We start from the raw sequence: 25060 nt of genomic DNA, 5'->3' as shown, positions 1-25060 counted from the left end.
GACTGGGAAACTGGTCAGGATTGAGGGCAAGATGCATGGAGCCAAATACAGGGACATTCGAGAGGAAAACCTGTTTCAGCCTGCAAGAGACCTGGGACTGGGGCAGAGGTTCACCTTCCAGCAGGACAATGACCCTAAACACACAGCCAAAGCTACAGTGGAGTTAAAAACAAGAACCTGAATGTCTTAGAATAGCCCAGTCAAAGCCCAGACCTCAATCCGATTGAGAATCTGTGGCAAGACTTGAAAATTGCTGTTCACCAACGGTCCCCATCCAACTTGACGGAGCTTGAGCAATTTTGCCAAGAAGAATGGGCAAAAATTGCAGGATCCAGATGTGCAAAGCTGGTAGAGACTTACCCCAAAAGACTCACAGCTGTAATTGCTGCCAAAGGTGCTTACATTTTGTGTCACAATAAAAAATATTTTGCACCTTCAAAGTGTTAAGTATGTTGTGTAAATCAAATGGTAAAAATCCCAATTAAATCCATTTTAATTCTAGGTTGTAACACTACAAAATGTGGAAAAGTCCAAGGGGGGTGAATACTTATGCAAGGCACTGTATATATATAAAATCAAGACCGTAGCCAACTATGAGGCACTCAAGGCACATGCCTCAGTTAAAATCTATAAACATTTATTTAGGCTCTCTTACACGTTGCTTTGCCACAAAATACAATGCATTTCATCCCTCGTTGTGTGCATGCATTTCCCAAGCCCCGCTGATATCTATAGTCTCTGTGCTCTTCAAAATATTTTACTGGAATAATAAATTCCCTTGGTAGTCTGCAGATAAGCAAACCCATCTTATTAATATTCCAATTCTAAATCACTGGTGGAAGCGGCTTGTAAACTGCAGTACTGTGGCGTGGTGCATGGGCAAGTGCCTCTGTGATTTTTCATGGCTGGTTATGGCCCTGTATATATATATCAGACTTGTAGTCAAGTCCTCAAACCTCAAGTCCGAGTCTGTGTCCGAATACTGTTTGAATGTAACTAAAGTTTATAGATAAGCTTCAAGTTCAAGTTTGTGGATGTTGTTTTTCACTTTGATAGAAGCCGTGATCTGGACTATAGAGCCGGTACGGTCCGGTATTGCATACTGGTAAAACATTTGTTGCCGGTATCATGTACCGGCAAAACCATTTTGTCAAGGCCATTTTATATTTCGACTTATCAAAACAATTGTTAGTCTACATCAGTGTTATAAAACTTAATGTAAATGATAAAAAAAAAAAATACTTGGCCTGCTATGGTTGCAGTTGGATTTGTAGCTGGACTGGGAGTTTGTTTACGCTACAACTTAACTCACTTCTAATTTCTTATTCTTACTATGATTGACTGCAAAGACAACAGGGCTAACCAGTGATTGGATAATGTTTTGTTGGGTGGGTTTTTATTATGCACAGTTTCCTAGGAACTAAAAACATTGTATTCTGAGAAATGTAGTTGTTGGTGGAAGTTTAAGGGGAAGCGGGACTGGGTAGGTAGAATTTCTTGTGTAATAGAAAATAAAAAAGGACTAGTCGTTAATATCTCAGAGTCACAGAGCCCGAATGTTCGAGTCCGAGTCCGAGTTGCAAAAGGTCGAGGTGGGTTCACTTCAGACAACATGTGTAGGCAGCACTGGGAAGGTAAGGTGAGGTCTAAAACCAGAACAATGGTGGTTTTCATTTTGTCATAAAATTCTATGTGAATTGGAAAAGCTAATTAGAACAGTTGGAATAGTAACACATCTGGATCATTTATTGTGCACTTTTCCAAGCATACAATGGTGATAACCACCTCAACTTTTTTCTTTCTTTTTTTGTATTTTTGTTTTGTTTATGAAGGAAACTAAAACATGTGTTTAATATGCTGGAAAATAAATTTACGTATGTGCGGCATAGTAATGTACGGAACCCGTGAAGGTATGTGGTGTACAAATTAAAATGGGAGGCTACTATGTGGTGTGCATGACTTACTATCTCGTGCGCAGGACATAATATCTTGTGTGCAAGACTTACTATAATATCTCATGCAGACGAGATAGGAAATCGTGTGCACAAGATAGTAGCCTCCCTTTTTAATTTACACCATGTCCCTTTAGGGGTTCCGTAGTAACGAGATCATTGAAAGGTGACAAATAACATGTTACACAAGCATTTTCCAACCAATCAATCCATGAACTTTATAGATATTTTATATCCACTTATGACAGTGACTCTTATAAACTTCTAAAGGATATCTATTAGGCTGTTTTCAGAGAACTTTTGAATCCTCAGCAACCCACTGGTGACTACACATGTTGTCTGAAGTGAACCCATCTACTGTACCAGTTAAGCAGTGTGTGCTGGAAAGCCTTGTCAGAACATGAGTCAGGTAAGGTCATAGTGACGGCCTTACCTGACAATTTCCTGTCTTTTTCAGAATTGTCAGCTCTTACGGTCAAGTAAAATGTAGTTTTTTGTGTTTAATATCCATTTTTTTTGCTGGAAGGCTGATTTTAAAACATAAGTAGTTGCCTCCATTTGGATTGTAGTCCTCTCTGTATATCTTAAAGGAAGTTTTTGGTTTGCTGTTAATTTTGTTATTTGTGGTGCAACTCTTAGTTTTTGTATAAAAAAAATGATCTACTATTATAACAAACATTCCCAAGTAGGACCACATTTTAGATACCTTTTACACATATACATAGACTTCTCATACATACAAGAAGCTATTATTGTTTGGCTATTACATTTTTAACAATTTTTAAAAGCATTAATACTTTAGTTATGTTTATATTAGGTTAGCTATCTGATTGAGTATTAATAACAACATGACTATATTCAGAAATGTATTTCTATATGTATAAAGTATAAATGCCGGCACTATATAGATGTTTCTTCAGTCCATTTAATCAGACATGAGGTGCTTCATCCCAGGAAAAGTTCAATAGACTTTCATCTAGTTGAAGTTGCTGTCTTTTCTCTTCAGCAGTGGAAATATGTCGAAACACGTAAGCATACCTGTTTTTACCTTGATTTGTTTTAATGAATAAAATATGAATGATAGAGAGACACGTTTGGGATACAGACTTTTATTTAGTGGGAGTTGTCATATTTTCTCTTTGGCGGTGGCAACATCTAAGAAGTGTTTTGTATTTATATTTATGCCTTGTTTAAAAATGTACATGATTCAAATGGCGTCATTAAGAGGAGAACGGCACATTTCCATACAATCGATTCAACCATTTCATCACTTAATATAAACAAGATAATAGCCTAATAATCATGAACAGGATCTCACAGATACTTGTAACGCCGTTAACTAGGAATTTCAACTGGTAAACAAAATGTTGGAGTAAATCACACACAAAAAAAAGAAACACACTTTTAAGTGCTGCCTTTACTTTTTTTGTTCAAATGCAGTTACCCTAGTGTATTCACAACTATACTGTATGTATTGTGCATCACAGTTTACACAGAAGGAGGGTTTTGAACAGTCAAATGCTGTAAAACCATAATTGTTTGTGAGCAATTTATTACGTGATTGTTGTGTTCGGAAACAAACCCTCAAACATTTGGTAATATTAATTGTCATGCATATTATATTGTTTATAATACGTTATCATACACAATATATTAGTATTACGAATATAGATATTTTATGCTTATGTTTTGAAGTGTATATAACACATATAAACTAAATATATACTGACTAATATCTTGGCTGTAAATATTTTAAAGAGGTACAATTTCATTCGTTGCTACATCATCTTCTGGAGTCTCCATTGGAGATAACACTGTCAATTATGGTACTGCATCTGGGGTTTAGCTTCACAGATTTAAAATTAAAAATTAAGTCATTAGAAATGAAATGGATAAAGTCAGGATCCACAAAACATAAGTGACCTAAGGAATTCAAATTAAATTACCACAGAGAATTATTAAACTGACGAATACCCGCTAACTTACTCTTGGTGGTGGAGCCTGACTGCGCATGTGTAACTTCTGAGTTAGCTCAAATAAACTTGCTAAATACTTTATCCATTTTTTTCAGCTCCAAAAAAAGGCACTCCTGGCCAATGAGTACTATGCGCCAATGAGTACTATGCAATATGGTGTTTAAACACACAGACGTTTCCGAGTTATTTTAGTGCATCAATTTTTTTGTAATTAATTTGTCAAAATGATTTTTTTCGCGATTATGTAATTTAAAAACTACTGCATGGATTTCCCTTGGACTTGGACAAAAAAATTCTCCAACACATATGAAATGCTGTCCCGATTCATTTTGAAACGTCTGAGAAAACATACCCCTCAAAATCTAGTTTAAACAAGGCTCTGCCAGCCGCTCTTACCTATAAGAGTGCCGTTATTATATAAATCAATGCTATATACCGATTTCTTGATTAACACTGGAGTTATCATTGATGAACTTTTGAAAATCCTGCCCTAAGTGTCTAATTAGTATGTTAGTAAGTAACAATAATAAATGCAATTTTTTTATCGAATTATGGTACTCTAAGATGTTGTGATGTGCTGAAATAGCACAGCAGTGTGAAAACAAGTGTTCTGTTGATCCATCTCAAGCCTAGCTCTTTTTCAGTGACTTGCCCACCAACAGTCCTTTCAGATTCACTGCACCATTTCCAATCAAGTGACCCTCAAACCCCTTCTCTTGTATAAGGTATTGGTTGCTTTTGAATGGAAGGCCTATGCAGCCAAAGTAACTGGTCCTTTGATTGAACCAACTTCATTTCTATGGGGTTCCCCACTGATGATGGAGATGATAATGAGGCATGGGAACCATCTGATTTGAAAAATAGTGAATTCTGGCCAACTCAGATATTTTGGATGGAAGGAATACCTAACAAAATAGCCGTCTGTGATCAAATTGAAATGCATAAACAAAATAGTTATCAGTCTAGAACCATTACTCCCTGTGAGAAACTCTCTCTGAAAAGGGGGAGAGACAGGCATGTGCCCAGACTAATGTGTGGATGTCAAAAGAGTAAAACTGGGCTGCCACAAACAGAACCAAAATCATGTCCTGCATGTTTCCATATGGTAAAGCATTGTAGCATAATGTTTGAGTGTGCCCCTGATGATCCACCGGGATTATCCTTTTCCCCTTAAAATGTTAAATTAGATGATGGAAGGAGAATTGAATGTTTGGGATGTGATGAGACTCACCAGGTGAGATAGGGTAATTTGGGAAAGTTAGAATGTAAAGATAGGAAAATTACTACAAGGGTTCAGATATCCTGTATATACTAACTGCTTTAGTAAAACACACTTGTGATGCTCAGCGCTGGATTCTGGACCCTGTGGTGGTGTTTAAAGAACCTTTAACAACAGAACCAGAAAATAATTTCCAATCCTGCTGGGAGTACTCTTGGACGCAAACTGGATACTGTGTTCAAAAGACCAACGGAAGAAGGGCAATAATATTATTGTAAATCTCTATACTAGTTTAGAAAATGTTAAAAAGCTACAAGCAGAAATATTATTGCAGAAATCTGTGTTAGCCTAAAAGAGACTGAGCGAACTATAAAACACTGACATACTTCAATAACCTTGTGTAAAAAGATAGCTGCCACACGGGTTCTTGCCCCTTTAAAAACTGACCCAACACACAGGAATTGGAGGTTCAGCGCTTACGCACAGTTTTAATAATACAAGCGAAACACAAATTAAATTAAACAATAAAGTAACACAATCAAACAATAAAGCAAAAACAATCAAACAATAACATATACAATTAAACTAAACAAATGTGCATTCCGCACATGTTTTTCTTCCAGGGAGCATTTAACCCCCTCCCTGCTGTCTTACACTTGATAGGGCCTCTTGGAATGCGCATGTAGCTAAGTTTCTCATCAGCAGTTGAAACTTAGGACAAGGGGTCTCTCTCTTAATTCTTATCTTGTGGGAGTACTAGGATTTTCATGGTAAAAGAAAAATATGTTTTAACAAACAAGGCAAAACTCACTGACAGACCAGGTGTTCTAACTCAAGTGTTCTCTCAGGTGTTCTTGCTTTTATATTTTTTATCTTAACAAGTGAGAGGAACTCCATGGTACACGCACATATATTATAGAAAACCTCATATATCCTTATCTTAGAAAAGTAGGAGAAAGCATGGTACTGCATATTATTAGTTTTTAGGAGTAGCCTGGTACCAGAAAGTATATTATTCATTTTTTAGATAAAGGCTGTCTAACAAACCTGATGTTTAGGTTTAATTAAGCCTTCTGACGCACAAAGGGAGAGAAAACGTCCTATAAATATGGGAGCAAAATTACAATTAGTTATCAGCCAAGCTTGGTAACACACTTTTGAAGACCTCTTTGCAAAGCTAACTGATAGTGTTGTATTGAGAACCTTTGGTTTGGACAACTGTCCTTTCTTTGTTCTTTTTTATATTTTAAGACATCCTTCTCTGCGGAGGGTGAGCATAATCTTGAATTTAGATCTCACCTATATTGAAGCATGATGCTTTAGGATAGGATTATTATTAGCTTTCGCAATGTTGTTATATTGTATGCATTAGTATAATTGGGTGCCTTAGACTGCATGAGGTGCATAATGTAACCATATTGCTTTATATATTATTAATGCTGCTAGTTTGCAAAGACACCAGAGTGCCTGGATTGTCTATGAGGTAGGATTTGAAGTAAATCTGCGATCACTCAATCCATTTAAGCATTAATAAACTGAAAAAGTAAATATATACTCTGATTTGTTAAACTTTGAATAACCGAGTCTGTGATTATTCTTGATTAACTGTTGTCTGGGTATGGGAAAATATGTAAGCCAGTATACATGAACAACACACTATAGGAGTCAATGCAATCGATTTGCCCTCCCCTTATTTTATTAAAGAATTAAAGAAGTGCTCGAATGTGACAAGCAATTTTTCCTCCTCAGCCACTTCAATTTCGCAACTCGCATCATCACACAAGGCAGGACCTTTATATCTCGCCTCATCTCTCTCTCTCCACAACTACAGAAAAAAATCTCAACAGCCATATTAACCTAGGAGTTTATGTTGACTCAGAAATGTCTTCATCTAGACAATGTGGGGAAGCTATAAAAAAGGCCAACAAGATGCTTTGATATATTGTGAGAAGTGTTGAATTTAAATCAAGGGAAGTAATGTTAAAACTTTACAATGCATTAGTAAGACGTCACCTAGAATATTGTGTTCAGTTCTGGTCACCTTGTTACAAAAAGGATATTGCTGCTCTAGAAAGAATGCAAAGTAGAGCAACCAGAATTATCCCAGGTTTAAAAGGCATGTCGTGTGCAGACAGGCTAAAATAATTGAATCTATTCAGTCTTGAACAAAGAAGACTATGCGGTGATCTGATTCAAACATTCAAAATTCTAAAAGGTATAGACAATGTCGACCCAGGGGACTTTTTTGACCTGAAAAAAGAAACAAGGACAGGGGTCACAAATGGAGATTAGATAAAGGGGCATTCAGAACAGAAAATAGGGGCACTTTTTTACACAGAGAAAAAAGTGGAATGGTTCCACGAACATGACAGTGAATTCAGCTTACTACAGTGGCATGCCCAATCACTAGATCTCCAATTGAGCATCTGTGGGATGAGATGGAACAAGCTATTCGGAGTAGAGATCCACTACCAGCCAACTTGACACAACTGTGGGAAGCATTAGAGTCAGCACATATATATGTGGGCTTCAGTGAGTTACAGGGAAATAATTCCATCTAGGGTTTCTGTGACATCATAAATTACGAGACTGAATTACTATCTATTTTCAATTAACCAATGGGAATTGAGCTTCTAAAGAAAATTGATACTTCAATGTATAGAGTTGGATTAAATATTCTATAAAACTGATGAGCTCAGAGAGGAAATATACAGTGGAGGATGTGGGGGTTTATCATTTTTCTTCCATGTTAATAAAACATGACTACTAGAAATATTAATACAGGGTATTGCTGCAGGAAGAACAATTAAGATAATGTAAATGGTAGGGTGAACAGTTAATAAAATACAAAATACTGAAGGCAAAGTAGGGATGACTGGATCCAGTGGGTGAGCAAAATTAAAGTACCACAGACCTATTATTGTTAGTTTAGTTTCATTGCAAGTTAAGTGGTAATGGACAAAGGTTTGTGTGGCGGAGTGTGCTGCCCCTTTGTTTATTATTTATTTATATTCAGATTTTATATATATACAGTATATATATATATATATATATATATATATATATATATATATATATATATATATACAGCTCTGGAAAAAATTAAGAGACCACTGCAAAATTCAGCTTTGCCCAACACCTGGTCGTCTAATGGTTAGACGGAGACCTGGAGAGGCCTACAAGCCACAGTGTCTCGCACCCACTGTGAAATGTGGTGGAGGATCGGTGATGATCTGGGGGTGCTTCAGCAAGGCTGGAATCGGGCAGCTTTGGCATGAATCAAGCCAAGTACAAGGTTGTCCTGGAAGAAAACTTGCTTCCTTCTGCTCTGACATTGTTCCCCAACTCTGAAGATTGGTTTTTCCAGCAGGACAATGCTCCATGCCACACACTCTTAATTTTTTCCAGAGCTGTATATATATATATATATATATATATATATGATGGCAAAAGCCAGTATTATTTGTTATTGTTTTGTATATATATTTTGCGTAATCAGCTACTGATTGTTTAACTAGCTGACAGTAACGCATCCTTAAACTCGTGCAGACTCTGGCTGAGGGGTAATAAGATAATAATAGTTAACCCCTAATATAAAAGACCTGCACGAAGAGAAGTGTGTCAGAGGCGAGACGAGAGACGTGAGTCTGAATCAATAGAACAATTGCTATATTTCGAATATATTTGTTTTGTGTTCTGTTTTGCTTTGGCCCTAGTGCCCTTTTGTTTGGTGTTTTGTTTTTGTATTATTATTATTTATTTCTTAGTAGACACCCTTATCCAGGGCGACTTACAATTGTTACAAGATATCACATTATTTTTACATACAATTACATTATTTTTTACACATTTTTTACATATAATTACCCATTTATACAGTTGGGTTTTTACTGGAGCAATCTAGGTAAAGTACCTTGATCAAGGGTACAGTAGGCCTAACCACTACTCCACACTGCTGCCACACTACTCCACACTGCTGTATGAATCTTTATTTTTGTTTATCATTTAATAAACGCGTTGAATGCAGTAGCATTTCAGTTTTGCCCCGCCATTCCTTGTTTTGACTCTGTGTTCCTGGTCCGTGACTTCACCACACTGCACACGGCAACCACTCTGTCACAGTTTGCCACTACAATTGCTTCTCTTTCACTTTGTGTTTTACCTCTCCAAAGTTCCAAGAAAAGGATGTGCTGGATGTTTATGTTTTGTAGAGCATCTAAATTGGTTCAGAGATTTCTTAGTAAGGTTTAGTGCAGTTTTTGCATACTGTCCATTAAATAGCAGAGCCTGGAAAGTCACTCTGAGAAAATGCTACTGAATTCAATATTGATTAGAGACCTTGTTACTGCCATTATACAGACCTAAGGACTTTTAAAATATGTTGTTAATAGAGTACCAAGATAAGGGCACTAAAGGTGGTTTCATGGAATATCAAGAGGGTAAATCACCCTATTACAAGAAAAAAAGATTTGTATGTACTTAAAACAAAAGAAGGAGCACACTTAAGCAAAGAATCAGCCAAATTCAGGATGGACTGGGTGGGTCAGGTCTATTTGATCACATACTCTTTTAAAAAACGTGAGGTCATCGTTGCAGTGTGCAAGGTATATTTGTATTTGGACTAGTTTAAGTTGTAATCATATAATACCTTATTTTAATTCAAATCATGTAGGACCCACCTCTATTGAAATAATCAGACTGGACAACGCTTCTAATGAATATAAAGGAACAGTTTTATTAGAAATAAAACCAAATAAGGGAAAAATAATAAAGGTGCAACAACTAAACTAAAGTATGCTATTTATTATTATTATTATTATTATTATTATTATTATTATTATTATTATTATTATTATTTATTTATTAGCAGACAACCAGGGCGAATTTTGAAGATGCTCCTTCACAAAATTAGTTTTTGTTGTTTCTGCTTGTTTTTATTTTTATTTCTGTTCTGTGTGAGTTTTGATTTGTTGCTGTTGTTATTGTAATAGTAAAATAAAGAATAAATGACAAAAAATTCCATACACATACTCCAACACAATATGTTTTTTATTGTGTATAGATTGTGTATTTGCTTAAGTATTTTTTGGACAAAAAGTTTTATTGAGCAACCAGAATGCACTGAGTGAAAATAACATTTTTGAAACACTAATTTTAATAAATAAAATAAATTGCAAAAACTAAACAGCCGTTTTTATCAAACCTTTAAATCTGCCACTGACTGACTCACTGTGTGACACTGAGCAAGTCACTTAACCTGCTTGTGCTCCATCATTCGGATGAGATGTTAAATCAATGTCCTATTGTAAGTGACTCTGCATATAATGCACAGTTCACAGCCTACCACTGTAAAGCGCGTTGTGATAGTGGTCCTTTATGAAAAGCGCTATATAAAAATAAAGATGTTATTATAAAGAAATACAGAAAACAAACCTAGACACTAGACGAAACTAGTGTGTAAACAGGTATCTGTACATACAAAACAGTAAAAACGAAAGTAGTTTTTAATTTAAAATGAAAGTAACATTTGTTTTCTCTTGCGTGTGTGTCACTGGGTGCAGCACTGACTCCAGGTTGCACTGCATTTGCCTGCTGCTTTGCAGTTTTCCAATTTAAATGTTTCTGCCGAAGCGCTGTGGCTAGCTTCAAGATGAAATCCCTCCTACTGATATTTTCCCCAGTGCATTCCTTGTACAAAACGAAAGAATTAATGGCTGCCAGGTCCAGTAGCGATAACAACAGGCTTCAATATATAAAAATAAAATAGAATATTGTAGGTAATATTCAAAATAAAAACATGTATTGTAAAAGGCAGTCAAAGTGACGGCTTTGGTGGTTCTAGGTCGGTGGGATTATAACTTCCTTATTTTCGTGATCCTGCCTTTCAAACGCCATCAGGATATTTAATACATGTATTTAGGAAAAGTCATAAACAGACAATGGCGTGTCTTTCACACACGCAGAGTAATAGTAGTCAAAATGACTGCCGTGGCAGTTCTAGTGTTAACAGCCATATGTGGACATTGTTTGTATTTCAAATGCTGTGCATATCTTGTGTATGTCTTGTGCTTGAGGGATGAAACTCTTTTATGTATAAAGAGTGATGCAACCCAGCGTCCGGATCTCAGGTGTACATCCTACTGAGACCGGAGCGCGCTGCTCTGTTTGTATTCTATTACTACAATAAACTAGACCTTCTTTTTACTACCTTTACATGTTACTGGTGTGTGTTTTTCTTACAATATATTCACAGGATTTAGGAACACAAAATATGATTTAATTTTACTGCGGTGTGATAGATGGTGACAATTATTTTTTAAACAAGTCGAGGTGGATTCACTGTTACACTGGAATTTGTTCTGTTTGCATTTATTGTGTATCTGCTCTTACTCTAAAACCTGAACATTCGTTGGTTAAAAATAAAAATGATTTATGATTTTGTATCTTTGGCTTTTGAACGAGTCCCTCTCCACTTGTTTACCATTTGCTAATTGGGACTTGCACTCCTGTACTATACATTTGTTGAATGTGTTTGCTTAAGGCTCAGTATTTTTTGCACTTCTCCTGAGGCAATCATTTTATGTCATTGTAGGTGTATCAGTCAGATGTAGGACAGTCTGCTGGTTGCTGCTGAAGTAGACAGGTCCCAGCTAACACACAACATCCTCACAACGTTGCAGTAAGGTTATGGATTGGTTGGTGCCAACACAACGTTGTGACAACGCTAGAGATGTTACTTGGTTTAAATAAACGTTGTGGCAACATTGCTACAACCACACTTGATAACGTTGTAGAAATGTTCTGTACAACTTTATACACAACGTTGCGTTAAGGTTGTGGTCTGGTAGTGAAAAAACGCAACATTGTCACAACGTTAGGTATTAGATATATCTTTTACCTTGTTTAAATAAAATGTGGCAATAGCTATTTTATTACATTTATTTTTGTTTTCAGTTTTATTTTTATTGTAGTATTCAAGCCTGCTCTTATTCTTGAAAAATACGGGCTTGGTTCTAATTGGTCCCAAAGTGTTCCACTGCACGCGCCTCGAGGAGCATCAACTGAAGATGCTCGCGCACCTGTCAGAGAGCTTAGTAGTGTGAAGTGAAGGAGAATAAGAGAGAGCGGAGAGATCATGTATAAATTGTTGTATTTGTATAGCTATGTTTGTATAATTTATTTCTTAATATATATTCTATTTACATATGTATTGTATATATATTTGTATTTTTTAATGTTTGTTACATTTTTTTATATATTAGAGTAAGTTGTGTGTGTGAAACAGAACTCGGACTAGCTGGAGGAGATCGTCGAGATCCTGAGTTAAATTTATTTTTATTTTATTTTTATGATTAATGTATTGTTATCCATAAATGTTATTAAATAAAGCGATTTGTCATGGTTAAATAATTTTGACATATTAACATTTTATCGCCCCAAATTTAAAGACTTTCAATTTGGTCTCACTCAAAGGGGACACACATTTAATTAAGGTTCACAATTACCGTATATGAATTTCTAATATAGCTAAAATCAAATAGAATACGCGTTTCAACTGTCATTCGTAGTTAGCTACAGTAGCAGTACAGTAGCAATGCGACCTAGCTATAGCTGTAGACTGAATGTCAGTGTGGCTACGTTAGTTAAATTAAGTTATCTGTATTGTCATTTCATTTATTGTTGTAATATAATCTTGTGTGTAATAATGTTTAAGTCCTCAACATACTGACTTAATTTAGCTATCGGTGTGTGAGAAGGATTTAGCTAATGAGATATTAAAACAGTTTTTTTTAAAAGATAAATATTTTTAAAGATAGATATTAAAACACTTTTTTTTAAAGATTACTTTTAGCTATCTTTCTTAAGAGGAATTACGGTCCTAAAACACGAATGAGGTATTACTGATAAACGACACATCGTTATTATTTTGAATATTGAATTGTGTCGGGAATACGAGAAAAAAGTATGTTGGCTGTTACTTAAGAAACTTTGGAAGTAGCTAAGTTAAACGTCTCCCGCACCTGCCTACCAACGTCACTGTTGCTAGAGGAGGTACAGATAAGATGAGAGCGGCCGTCTTATAGAAAGAAAAAAACCCTCCAAATTAGCGACTGTAAATTGATCCATATTGTGTAGGTGACAATACCTCCGTGGCAAACAGCCATAAGTATTTTGAAAAACGATAACCATATCACAGAACAACCACATTTTACATGAAATAGGATTTTTTGTCATCATTGTCATCCTTTTTCATATATGTATTTTGTTCTCAAGCAATAATAAAAAACACAATAAATCAACTGAACACAAAAAAGATATACCCCTAGTTAAATAATTATTTGTCTGTACAATTTCACATACAATGACTCCTGATAATAAATGGTCTCCAAATACCATATTCTATATCTGTATTTTTTAACTTATTGAACATAATACAAACATTTAATCAAATAAACTTGTAATAAAAGTATAAAATATCAGGAAACTGACATGACATGTTGCATATGCAAAATGTTTATGCAAACCCACATGATGAAATCTACAGAATACCACAGAAAATTAGAAGTTACTAAAATAGATTATAATGGATATAATAATTACTATAGTTTAATGTAAAGCTACATTCTTGTGTTGGTAAATTGGACAACTAAAGGGGGGGGGGGGTGTGTGTGTTACAATTTTTGTGTTGCTACAACCATTTAAGTAAGGTGTGTGTATTGTGTTGTTTTTTTCAATTTTTTTTTACATCTCAACCACTTTTTTATACTTTTAAAATTGCACTGTTCTCTTGTTCTGTTTCCAAGATGTCTTTGCGTGTATTTTTCAGAACTACGTTTCCCATCATCCTCCCAATCACCGGTAAATCCATCTCAGTCACATATGCGAGCAGGAGGATCGAAATGTAAAGAAAAAAAAAAAAAGAACTCAACACAATACACACACCTTACTTAAACAGTTGTAGCAACACATGGAAACATGTAACACACACACAAAATAAAACCCCTTTAGTTCCCCTTTAAACTTCCAGTAGCAGGCACCCTTTGAGTTCTCAATTGGTCAATCAGATTTATAATTGTATAAATGTATAATTTATTTATAACCATGACAAATCTGTATTCTGGATATGTGTACATTGTAATACTTCAGATATACTGCAATACAACAGTTTTATGTATTTTCATGTTAAATCTCTATTTTCACAGGTTCTTGTTGAACTGTTTGGCAGACTTAGACATTTCTCTTGGACTATTGGAGTTTGTCTGAGACTAAGGTAAAATGTTACTGTGAAATAAGAGGTCATATGTTAAATATGTTTAAGTAATCTTAATTTATTTTCTTCATAATTAGAACTTCAACTGATAGTTTCAATGCAAAAAAACATATAGTCTGTTTAATGTATACATTTTACAGGATGGAAACTGCTAAACCGAAAAGAAAAAATAATTACCTGAAATATTGGAGATCAGCCACAAACTGAAAACAACCAAGGTCTCTCTGACACAGACGACAATGCTGCAAGTATTGATGACAGAATTGATTCTGCCTGTTCTTGGGACAACCAAGATCGCTCTGACACAGACAGCGATTCTGAAAGTGTGGCCTGTGAACCAGACATAAAAAATGCTTTTTGCAATACTTGGGAAATCATCAATGACCTAAATGAGTGCTACCCCTCTTTAGACTCAGAGGACGATAGCACTGAAGGCAATGTGTTGGCAGATGGCTTGGCATCTTGGGCCAGTAAATTTCAGGTCAAACACAATGCAGTGGATGAGTTACTGAAACTCTTACAGAGTGTTGGGCACACAGAGTTACCTTCCACAGCACACACACTTCTAAAAACATCTAGAGATGTTAAGACAGAGGAAAAATCGGAGATGCACTACCTTTATTTTCCAATTCATGAGGAAATACAGAAAACACTCACAAAGTTCCCAGCTGACAAAACTGCTGACCTGGACACACTGGAGTTATCCCTGAATATTAATGGGCTACCCCTTTTTAAAAGTTCAGAAAAATGCATGTGGCCAGTTCTTTGCGCTGTCCTGATAGAACCAGTTAATATCTTTCCTGTTGTGTTGACATCTGGGGACAAGAAACCCAGTGATCTTAACTTTCTAAATGACACGATCAAAGATTTGGATAATCTGTTGCAAAATGGATTGGAGTTTAAAGGAAGGAACATCAAGGTCATATTGAGATGCATTATCTGCGATGCACCAGCCCAGGCTTTTGTCAAGAACACCAAACAGTACTTAGGCTACTATGGTTGTGAGAGGTGTGAACGAAAGGGTGTTTGGTTAAAAAGGGTAACGTATCAAGAAGTTGATGACCTAGTACTGCGTACTGACGATTCCTTCAGGAACCAAACACAAGAGGAGCATCATCATGGCAATACACCCCTGTGTGAGTTGCCCATCAATATGGTTTGCACATTCCCAGTAGACTATATGCACCAAGCTTGCCTGGGAGTAATGAAAAGATTGTTACTAATCTGGCTCAAAGGAGAAAGGGGGGTGAAGATGTCTGCAGGCCAAGCTGCAGAGGTGAGCCGTAGGCTGGTTGACCTGAAAGAAAGCATACCTTCTTGCTTTGCAAGAAAACCAAGAGGTCTGGATCAGCTGGAGAGATGGAAGGCAACAGAATTCAGACAGTTCCTGCTTTACAAAGGGAAACTGGTTTTGTTGGGAATCCTTAGCAAGGAGCTCTACCAGCACTTTCTTACTTTAAGTGTTGCAATGTGCATCCTGGTTTCCCCTTCCCTGGTGAGTCAACATGCAGCCTATGCACAAAATTTGCTCCGATACTTTGTGGCGAATGGCCGTACATTGTACGGAGAAGCATTCATAATATACAATGTACATTCTATGCTCCATATTGCAGCAGATGCCGTGCAATTCAAAAGTCTGGACAACTGCAGAGCTTTTCCTTTTGAAAACTACCTACTCAACCTCAAAAGGTTAGTACGATCCGGCAAAAATCCTCTAGCTCAAGTCGCCAAAAGGCTGGGAGAAATCTACCATTCAAAAAAAATGGATGTACAGAGGGCAATGAGGATTTCCAAAAGGCGACCAGAAAATGTATTCCTTTTGGAGGATGGCTTGTGCTGTGAGGTGGTGGATGGCAGAGGAAATGGAGATGAACTCCTCTGTCGGGTATATGAGCAACCTGCCCCCCTTTTTTTGGATCCATGCAATTCTTTTTTGGTAGGTGTGTACACATATCAGACCAGAAATACAGCCATGAAAATCATCCCAAAACAACTGATCAGGGGAAAGGCCATTAAGGTGGAGCATGCACTCGGGGAAAAAACGGTTTTCATGGCCATTCTGCATGACTTCATTTAGTGACATCCTCCAACAGTGTACATGGCCAACTTTTTTATTCATAATGTGGAAGACCTAATCCTGTTTTGTTTTTTTACCCAATTTTTCTCCACCAATTTTCACCTTTTTCCACCCCCAAATTGAAATACACAATTATTGTATGTAAGCTTGGCTCACCGCTGCAAACCCCTGCACCAATATGGGACTACGCACTACATGCCTCCTCTGAAACGTGCGCTGTCAGCCAATTACATGCCAGTTCGAAGGAACGATTCAGGACCAAACTAGTAACCTCAGTCATAGAGGCAATCCTGCACTCCGAGCGGAGACCTTTACCAGGTACACCACTCAGGAGACATCGTTAATGGTTCTACAAACCATTTCTCAGTCAATGTGTGATTTGATATGATCAATCAAACTGTTCTTTATCTTTTTTTTGCTTTGCTTTGTTTATAGGATGTATGCAGTAGTAGAATTTATTGCGGAGAAGGCAGTGGCAATGGTACCCGAATCATGGCTCATCACAATAAATGAGGTCCTGGTTTTATCAACTACTGTTTTTATGAATGTACATTTTACAGTTAATACACATTACACATTGCTTGCTATATATCACAATTTGAACATAAAAGTTGTGTGTTATTTTAATATCAATGTTATTTGGATGTTTAGGTGCAACACAGCTACTGGCCCCCCAACAACACCACAAAGAGAATAAAAAAATGTGAACTGCCCAATAAAACAATGTGGTCCATCCACAAAGTCAGAGTGTTTGCCAAAACAGGTATTTTTTTAAATGTTATAATTATTTTATAATTCCTATATTTCATGTTGACTTTACCACTTTATTTACTAATTATTTACATACTCCACCTTCTTACAATCTTTCAGTGGACTACAACAAAGGAGAACAATGGGCAAAATTGGCAGAGGAGCAGTCTAGTGTGGACTGTAATCAGTTGGAGCCAGATGGGGACACACAGAGGCCAAAACGCCAAATTTAAATTCACAACTTTTAAAGTACCTGCTGAAAAGCAAAGCATATTTTAATGAAAAACTGAAAGCAACTTACTATGAACTATTATTAATTTATTTTTGTCTAAATTTAATCTAGATACAGTACTTAATTATGGAGTTCGTTATGGGAACTGTAAGATTAATGTATCCTGTGTTTGTTGTTATTGAAAGTATGAGGTCTTGGAAAAGGACCCGCTATACATTCACAATTAATATTGTATTCTTTAATTAATTAAATAGTAAATTACAATGCTACAAGCAGATATTAGCTACAAATGTACTTAAACATTTAAGTTAACATTTTTTTGACCAATCAGAATGAACTAACGCAGGAGAGGATCACTCAGTATGAAGCGTACGTCTCTGACATTTGTGAACCATCGTTTATTCTGTCACAGTGGGAAAGTTTACTAAAAGCTTGAGTAAATAAATAAATATAATAGAAAATATGCCAGCAGACTAAATAGGATAATTCAGAAATATGATAGATGAAAACTGCACATTTTAGGACAACTTTGTAAGCTTTTTGATCCAGTGCAAAATTTGCAGAAAGTAAATGAACAGCAGCAAAAGACATAAACATTTGTAACACAACCTAAATTATTGTTTATCTTTTAGGAATATATTATCAGCTAAATAAAAGATGATGTATGTACACAGCAACCAATACTTATTTGTCACATGTTTAACCTTCAAAACTAACAGTATAGTCAAAGACTTGTAAAACAATAATTTACCCATGGATTTGATACTTGTTTTTCAGATGAATATATTGCCCCAAAAGCAAAGAAGCCAACCTACCCTGAATACACTCTACCAAACCCACCTGAGCCAAGAAGGACAATGCACCTAGAGAGGAGTGTAAATGAAAGTAAGCATTTTACTTATCATTACAACGTAAGCAGATCTGGCTGGCAGGCCTTACAGCGGCCAAAAATTGTTAGCACTTAATAGGCAACATCCACACTCTCTTCCCTGGCCTCACTGGGACTGCTCTTTTCTTGATATTATTAATATGGAACTTTCTACTGCACGGATCCTTGTGGCCAGGGAGGAAACTGTGCAGGCCTTGAAGACAGCTGCAGACTCTATGAAAGCATTGATCTGATTCGTCTGTTTTGCTTTGTAATACTGTTTGGATTTGTTCTCATGGTCCTTCTTGGGGCGGGGGGAGGGGTTTTACCATTGGAGAGGGAGGGGGAAGCCTTTGTATTGTTAATTTATGTGTACTAATAAATATGTGTATGGCTCATGCATTTCATTACCTTATTGTAAGTATTGTAATTTATGAAGTTATGCATTTAGGTAATAATTAATCAATCAGTCTTTTCAATTATTTATGTTGTATGTTTTGCCTGCAGCACCTGGACCATCTGCATCATCTGCCAGGGAATCCTCCAAATCCACTAACAGCATGCATGACGGTAAATTCGATTATATATATATATATATATATATATATATATATATATATATATATATATATATATATATATATATATATATATATAATTGTTTACTTTTGGTAGTGCATAGGTGCAATCATTAATTTAATAAAATAAAAGTTTATATGCAGTACTTTTTTTAACTACCAGCTTTAAACTATGTACAGTAGTTATGGAATTTATGGAAATCATGAAAATAATTTCTCACAGATTACAAAAGGACTGTCCTCCTGAAACTGGACACAATTATTGAAAATCAAAAAGAACAAACATTGCTCTTGAGGAAGTTGCTGGTAGGAAAAATAACAGTGGAGGACAGAGAGGATGTGCTTACCAACTCAGCAACAACAATTGAAGAATTTCTCATAATTGAAGAAAACCTAAAAGAAAATGAAGAATATCGGAAGCAAATGGTAATTTATCTGCATTTACATTGAATCTATACACATAACCCATTAGCCAACCATTGCTGTTTTCATGAATATTTCTTATTATTATGTACTTAAAATAATTTGAATTGCCTTTAAATCATTTCAATTGAGCAAACATTTACCTACTGTTTATCAGTTAATCAAATTGTTAGCAATTTAAATCTAGTTGTAATCAGTACGTTTATCTATATTTTCCAGTTCTGCCATTTTCAAGTGCTTTGGGAGGCCACCACTTGGGGGAAACTGTGAGGAGGGCAATGAAGATATTGGCAACAAATGTAGTCTGGGCCCAATTTAGCCTTAAAGGCAAAAAGGGCAAGAAACCTTTTCAGGAGATGACCATCTGTCGTGTTTTACAAAGTGAGTTAAATCTAGGACATTATATCTGTTTGGGGAGAGGGGGGTTTAGCCACTAACCTTTTTTAATTGTTATCTTTATTTACAATGATTAACAATACTCAAATACTTTATTTTTAGACCATAATTATGGTTATTTAATTTCCACTTACATCAATAATACAAAATAAATAAATAATAATGATAACTTACATTAATGTTGCCTTAAATTGCTATATATATATATATATATATATATATATATATATATATATATATATATATATATATATATATATATATGTATATATATATATATATATAAAAACAAAAAAAAAGCAGGGAGCCTCAGGGTGTCCTAGTTTTTGTGTTACCCAAGCCTTTTAACAAGCTTATTGACTTGATAACTGGGCTTAATTGGTCAGGATTGGCCACCTCTGGTATAGAGCATGAAAATATGTAATTCAGCTTGAAATAAGTATCTCATCTTATTTAGGGGCAATCATGGAATCCCAATCAGGAATTAAACTTCAAGAGGTGGAAGAATGTATTTCGGAGATCCTTAAACACGCACCTGGGAAGTGAAAGAGAAAGGTAAATAGTACAACCTTTATGTGAGCACTCATCTTTAAACTAGCCATATTATTAAAATTGTAATGGAAAATAACCATGCTAACAATATTACGTGAAATGAAAGACCTCTCATATTTTCTTGAAAGTTGTACATACTTTTAAAACCTTAATTGACAAAATTGAAAAAGTACACATTACATATATGACTGTCAAGTTACTGTATCGTTCAGAATTCGGCAATTGAATGGGGACTCACTTCAGTTATTTGCGATGAATGTGTTCTCAGGGCAGGTCTGCCCAGTGTTGCCAACTCCACAAAGCAGACAGTTGCCAGTCAAACCATAAAAAGTTGCTAGATGTCGCCAATTAGACATTCTAAAGTCACCAAAAATGTATTTATTAATCTGGGATATTTTTAATACATTTTTACATATAATTTTATGATATAAAATCATTGCAAATTATTATACTTTTGTTATATTTAGGAGACTGCAGCATGTGATTAGAACAAGAAAGTGAAAGTCATTTTTGTATTTATTAACTTTAATCTGTTAGTAATGTTTATCTTATGTATTATATTAATTTATATAAATTAATGTATGTCTCTTTATCATTAGAAGGGCCTGGGAATTAAGATCCCTTATAGCCTGGAATTGAAATGCATTAAAATATTTTTTTCATTTATCTACACATCCTACCCCACAACTTCCAAGTGAAAAAAATATTCTAGAAATCTGTAGAAAATTAAAAATAAAAACTGAAATAGCTTGGTTGGATACAGTGCCTTGCACAAGTATTCACTCCCCTTGGACTTTTCCACATTTTGTAGTGTTACAACCTGGAATTAAAATGGATTTAATTGGGAGTTTTACCATTTTATTTATAAAACATACTTAACACTTTGAAGGTGCAAAATATTTTTTATTGTGACACAAAAGTTAATTAAACAAAAAAAAGACATTTGTTGGTTGCATAAGTATTCACCCCCCTGAGTCAATACTTGGTAGAAGCACCTTTGGCAGCAATTACAGCTGTGAGTCTTTTGGGGTAAGTCACTACCAGCTTTGCACATCTGGATCCTGCAATTTTTGCCCATTCTTCTTGGCAAAATTGCTCAAACTCTGTCAAGTTGGATGGGGACCGTTGGTGAACAGCAATTTACAAATCTTGCCACAGATTCTCAATCGGATTGAGGTCTGGGCTTTGACTAGGCCATTCTAAGACATTCAGGTTCTTGTTTTTAAACCACTCCAGTGTAGCTTTGGCTGTGTGTTTAGGGTCATTGTCCTGCTGGAAGGTGAACCTCCGCCCTAGTCCCAGGTCTCTTGCAGACTGAAACAGGTTTTCCTCTAGAATTTCCCTGTATTTGGCTCCATCCATCTCAATCCTGACCAGTTTCCCAGTCCCTGCTGATGAAAAGCATCCCCATAACATGATGCTGCCACCACCATGCTTCACCGTGGGGATGGTGTGCAGTGTTAGCTTTGCGCCACACATAGCGTTTTGCGCTAAGGCCAAAAAGTTCAATTTTGGTCTCATCAGACCAGAGAACCTTTTTCCACATGTTTGCTGTGTCTCCCACACGATCCAAATCCAAACGAGATTTGACATGGGTTTTTTTTCAGCAATGGCTTTCTTCTCGCCACTCTTCCATAAAGCCCAGCTTTGTGGAGCGTCCGGGTTATAGTTGTCCCATGGACGGTTTCTCCCATCTCAGCTGTGGATCTCTTGGTTGCTTCTCTGACTAATGCCCTCCTTACCTGGTCACTGAGTTTTGGTGGACGGCCTTCTCTAGGCAGAGTCGCGGTTGTGCCATATTCTTTCCATTTTTTTAATAATGGATTTAACGGTGCTCCGTGGGATGTTCAAAGTTTGAGATATTTTTTTATAACCCTACCCTGATTGGTGCTTCTCCAGAACTTTATCCCGGACTTGTTTCGATAGCTCCTTGGTCTTCATGATGCTGTTTGTTTCGATATGCTCTCTAACAAACTCTGGGGCTTCCAGAAACAGGTGTATTTAATCTAAGATCATGTGACACTTTAATTGCACACAGGTGGACTCCATTCAGCTAATTATTCAGAGCTTATTTAGGGGTGTCACAGCAAAGGGGGTGAATACTTATGCAATCAAGACTTTTCAGTTTTTTATTTGTAAATAATTTTGAAAAATATGTAGATTTTTTTCCCCACTTTGACATTATGGACTGACTATTTTGTGTAGATCAGTGACAAAAAATCCTAATTAAATCCATTTGAATTCCAGGTTGTAACACTACAAAATGTGGAAAATTCCAAGGGGGGGGTGAATACTTATGCAAGGCACTGTAAGTGTCCACCCCCCTTGTAACAGCAATCCTAAATTAGCTCAGGTGTAACCAATCGCCTTCAAAATCACACACCAAGTTAAGTGGCCTCCACTGGTGTTAAATTGTTGTGATTCACATGATTTCAGGATAAATTCAGCAGTTCCTGTAGGTTTCCTCTGCTGGGTAGTGCATTTCAAAGCAAAGAGTCAACCATGAGCACGAAGGAGCTTTCAAAAGAACTCCGGGAAAAAGTTGTTGAAAGGCACAGATCAGGGGATGGGTATAAAAAAATATCAAAGGCCTTGAATATCCCATGGAGCATGGTCAAGATGATTATTAAGAAGTGGAAGGTGTATGGCACCACCAAGACCCTGCCTAGATCAGGCCATCCCTCCAAACTGGATGACCGAGCAAGAAGGAGACTGATCAGAGAGGCTACCAAGAGGTCAACGGGAACTTTGCAAGAGCTACAGACTTTTATGGCCAAGACTGGTCAAAGTGTGCATGTGACAACAATATCCCAGGCACTCCACAAATCTGGCCTGTATTTTACTCAAGAAAGACCACCTTGAATCCAGTTTGAAGTATGCAAAAACACACTCAGGAGATTCTGTAGCCATGTGGAAAAAGGTTTTGTGGTCTGACAAATCTAAAATTGAACTTTTTGGCCTAAATTCAAAGCGTTATGTTTGGCACAAACCCAACACAGTGCATCACCCAAAGAACACCATCCCTACTATGAAGCATGGTGGTGGCAGCATCATGTTATGGGGGTGTTTCTCATCGGCAGGGACTGTGGCACTTGTCATGGTAGAAGGAAAAATGAATGGAGCAAAGTACAGAAATGTCTTTGAGGAAAACCAGCTGCCCTCTGCAAGAAAGCTGAAACTGGGATGGAAGTTCATCTTTCAGCATGACAACGACCCAAAGCACACAGCCAAAGCTACACTGGAGTGGCTAAGGAACAAAAAGGTAAATGTCCTTGAGTGGCCCAGTCAGAGCCCCGACCTAAATCCAATCGAAAATTTGTGGCATGATTTGAAGATTGCTGTCCATCAACGCTCCCCAAGGAACTTGACAGCGCTATAACAGTTTTGTAAAGAAGAATGGTCAAATATTGCCAAATCTAGGTGTGCAAAGTTGGTATCCCAACAGACTCACAGCTGTAATTGCTGCCAAAGGTGCTTCCACCAAGTATTAACTCAGGGTGTTGGAGACTTATCCAATTATGATCTTTCAGTTTTGTACTTTTAATATATAATTTTTTTCTCAATAAAAACTTTTTCCCCCTTAACAGTGTGGAGTATGGTGTGTAGATAAGTGGAAAAATCCTCATTTAAATGTATGAAACTCTGAGGCACTGACACAACATGTGAAAAAAGTTCAAGGGGGTGTAGACTTTCTATAGGCACTGTAAGTATATGCTATTCTGCAATATAAAAAAAGTCATTTTCAGTCACTGTAGGTCTAAGCCATATAGCTACTAGTTGGTTTCAGTGTGCAGGTGCTTATACAAGACACATTTCTTACTGCTGTTTCATAAGAAAAAGTCTCCCAAGTGCTGACTATGTGGGTCATTCTTGAGCACAGCATTTAGCTGCAGATTTCCATTCCTTACTTTTCTAAAGGAAATAATTGAGGAATGGACATGCATCTCCTGAATAATTCAATCATCTTGGGTACTCTCAAACTTAATCAGTGCTGTTCTGGCTGCACATGTGACCCTACATCCTATAGCTGCACACGTGACCCTACATCCTAGTAAGATCTAGGGTTATGACATTCTTAACAGCTAAACCAGATCTAGAGTATGGCCACGATTATGCGTAGGACCTTTGACATGCACGATATAATCTAAGGAATTCAGTAGCCTCAAAAATCCCAAGGCGTTAGAATCAGAATCAATGTCAACATGAAGGTTAAAATCGCCCAATAAAAGAATCCTATCATATTTGACTGCCAATATAGATAGCAGATCCCCAACTTCAGTCAGAAATGGCGGGTTTGAGGTGGTCAAAAAATAATTACAATATGAACAAGTAATGGACTGTTTAATGTCAAGGTTAAAACTTCAGAAGATGAATATTCAACAATTTCCTGTTTGATTCTAAGTTCACTACGGAAAACAGTAGCAAGCCCACGTCCCCGCCGAATAGAGCAAGCTTTCTGGAAAAAATAATAGTTAGGTGGAGAAACCTCAATCAGGGAAACATTGTCATTAGGTCCAAGCCGAGTTTCAGTTAAAGAGAGTTGTAAATGTTGTAATTCTGAATAAAATCACTAATTAACTGAGCCTTATTAGACAGAGACCTGACATTAAATAAACCTAGGCATAAATTGGTCCAATCAAGAGCATGTGATTGAGCAGAGGTAATAGGAATTTGACGAAGGTTACTGTAGCATACACCTCTGTGTTTACTCAGCGGGTAGCGGGAATGGTAGGATATTTTATTTTGTTTTCTTGATTTGGCTACAT

Source organism: Acipenser ruthenus, chromosome 3 (genome assembly GCF_902713425.1).
Source record: "Acipenser ruthenus chromosome 3, fAciRut3.2 maternal haplotype, whole genome shotgun sequence".
Lineage (NCBI taxonomy): Eukaryota > Metazoa > Chordata > Actinopteri > Acipenseriformes > Acipenseridae > Acipenser > Acipenser ruthenus.
Note: the sequence above shows the minus strand (reverse complement) of the source record.